Below are 3238 nucleotides of genomic sequence, written 5' to 3'. Positions count from 1 at the left end.
CCAGACAGCAACATGGAACTGGCGTTGAGCGCCAATTTACATCATCTAATCACGAATAAAGTATAAACTATTATATATTTATAGAAACCTCTGGATGTCTACTTTCCAACGCCGTTAAAAGCGCGCCATTTAGAGTTCTCTAGCTACAGAAAATCCATTTCGAGTGCAGGGAGGTCAAATTCCAACAACATCAGCAGTCCTTTGTCAGCCTCCTATCAGAGTTTTGTTCAGGTCCCTCAATTTCAGCCAGAAAATACCTAAAATCATAGAAAAACACACAAACTCATAGTAAAGTCCAGAAATGTGAATTTAGCATAAAAACTAATGAAAACATCCCTAAAAGTAACTAGATTATGCTAAAAACTACCTAAAAATAATGCCAAAAAGCATATAAATTATCCGCTCATCACAGCTTCAAGAATTGGAAGAGTTTAGGTCTCAAGCCTATGAAAATACCAAGATTTATAAGGAAAAAGCAAAAAGGAGACATGATCTCAACTTGGCACCAAGAAGATTCGAAGAAGGACAATATGTGCTTCTCTACAACTCTAGACTAAAACTTTTTCAGGAAAACTCAAATCAAGATGGTCGGGGCCCTTTCTAATCACAAAAGTCTCACCTTATGGACACATAGAAATAATGGAAGAAAGCTCAAAGAGGAAATTCGCTGTGAATGGACAAAGACTTAAACACTACTTGGGCAGCTTGGGAGAAATCCCCAAACAGAAGTTTAACCTCAACTAAGGAAGGAATCGTCGAGCTAGCGATGCTAAAAAAAGCGCTTTGTTGGGAGGGAACCCAACCTGGGGTAATTCTCTTGTCATAAGTTTCTCAATAAAAACTTCAAGTTGAATTTTGTGTAGTGTGAGGAGCTAAGTTTGGTGTCACACACCAAAACAATTCAAGGGTGAATACAGGACTCTAAGTTTGGTGTTCCACCAAAAACTCCAGCTGAAGAGTGCATTGCAGCCCTTCAGTAATAAAGCATTGCTCTAGCAACCAGAGAACTCACTTGACAGAGGTCTAACATCTAATGCATAGTTGTCTTTCTAGCCTATAGTCGTTTCTTAATAAAAAGCACACAAGGTTTCTGCATGTATTCAATATGCTGAATTAAGCAAAGAACTAAGTTTGGTGTTCACACACCGAGTTAAATTCAGAAACACACAAGCACACATGCATGCTAACTCTTTTCCAAGTGCTTGGGGAACAAGCAACTTCGAATAATGTTACAGGAATTCAATTAATCTCAGGGAATGATCATACCTCATCATCCAAGGAAAAAGACAAGGATGCAAATGCTAGGATGAGAATACCATGGAAGACATAATGAGGTTGTATCGAACTATCTCGAAATGCAAAACTTTAATTGAAAATTGATTGAAAGAAATCTTCGTATTCTGCTTGTTCCTCTCTATTCACATCCAAGTGTGCTAGTCTATTGCCCTTCCTGCACTTCCACCTTTCTTACTTGTATGCTTGTCCTTTAAGTTAATAAAAAAGAAAATGTTATGATAAGAATAAGAGTGGAGTTATTTTGTGAAGTGAATCCTGAATGTTCGTAGTAGGGTGATTAGTTAGCTAAGTTGGTTCACCAACAAGGAAAGAAGGCAAATATCTATCCTAAATCCTATGTTTGAAACACATCCTATGAGACTAACTAAATAATAAGATCCCAATAAGAAAAGAGAAAGAGCAATAAAAGTGAAATGGAAAGAAACACAATAAGAAACAATGCTAGGCACCAAGGGTTTTAAGATTGAGGCATGTGTCTGTGGTGTTCATGTGCAAGGGATATGCTTGGATGAATAAGCTCTTAGGGGTGCCTCATCACTTGGTAACTTGGATTAACTAATCCAGGATTATTAGCTGAAAGTCCACTATCAAGAGTGACCCTTGCTACAGAACACTTAGTAACCCAAAGAGGTATTGGACACCAAGGTCTCAAGAAAGAAAAATAACAAACCATGTGCCTGTGGTGTGTATGTATGAGGGAAAGAATCTTGAGGGAGTAAGTCCTTAGGGTTGTCTTAACACCTAGCACCCTGAACTAACTAGTTCGGGAGTGTTGACTGAAAGCTTATCATAAAGAGTCGCCCTCTTACAAAGCACTTAGCCAAAAGAAGAATGCATTGAAGGATCAATAATTAAGAAGTCTCAAAGGATGCAATCAAGAGATTAACCAAGGACTTGATAAAGGCCTGAAACCTAGTAAAGGAAAGAACCTAAGTTGCTATGCATGAAACCCCATAAACCAGGAATTCTACTTCGACATTATTTTCTTGTTCTTTCATTCATTCTTCCTATGTCGCGGTACTTGCTTAGGGACAAGCAAGCTTTAAGTTTGGTGTTGTGATGCCAGGGCATCTAGGCCAGTTTTACTGACCTTTTCTTTACTGTTTTAAGGTAGTTTCATGCATTTTCTTAGAGAATACGGCAAGTTTTGGATAAAAATACACTCACACCTTGATCAAAGCAACTATTGTGAATTTCACACAATTTCATAAGGTTTTTGCAAGAATTGAATGACAAATTAATAATGCATAATCTCATAACTTTGACTAGAGCTTTGATGCACTTTATTTGCTTGATTTCAGGACAAAGGAAGCAAGGAAGAACCACGTTAGTAGCCACGTTAACCTAGTTAATGTGACCACTAACGTGGAATGGGGAAGATCTTGCAACGTTAATGAAAAAAGTGATCACCAATAACGCCTGCGAAGCCATCATAAGCCCACGTTAATTGCCACATTAACTAGGTTAACGTAGTAGTTAACGTGGAGAAGAAGAAAGCTCCAACATTAGTGGTAAACGTGAACACCACTAACGCTCCAAGATTTGGCAATGAGCCATGTTAAGAGTCACGTTAACTTAGTTAACGTGAACTCTAATGTGGAAGAAAGGAACAATGCCAACGTTAGTGACACTCACCTTTGTCACTAACGTTAGATCAAACTAGCATTGCCCATGTTAGTGGTCACGTTAAGACCACTAACGTGAAAGTTAACGTGGAGCTAAGATTGATGAGCCAACGTTAGTGACACTCACCTTTGTCACTAATGTTGGAGATGGCATTCACTACCACGTTAGTGGCCACGTTAACTTAGTTAACGTGAGCTCTAACGTGGAGAGTAGGGGCACCTGGAGCATTAGTGACAAAGGTGAGTGCCACTAACACTCTTGAAGGTGAGGCATACCCACGTTAAGAGGAGGTTGGCACTTTGGAGAACTACCCTCT

Source organism: Arachis duranensis, chromosome 9 (genome assembly GCF_000817695.3).
Source record: "Arachis duranensis cultivar V14167 chromosome 9, aradu.V14167.gnm2.J7QH, whole genome shotgun sequence".
NCBI lineage: Eukaryota > Viridiplantae > Streptophyta > Magnoliopsida > Fabales > Fabaceae > Arachis > Arachis duranensis.
This window is presented reverse-complemented; position numbering follows the sequence as displayed.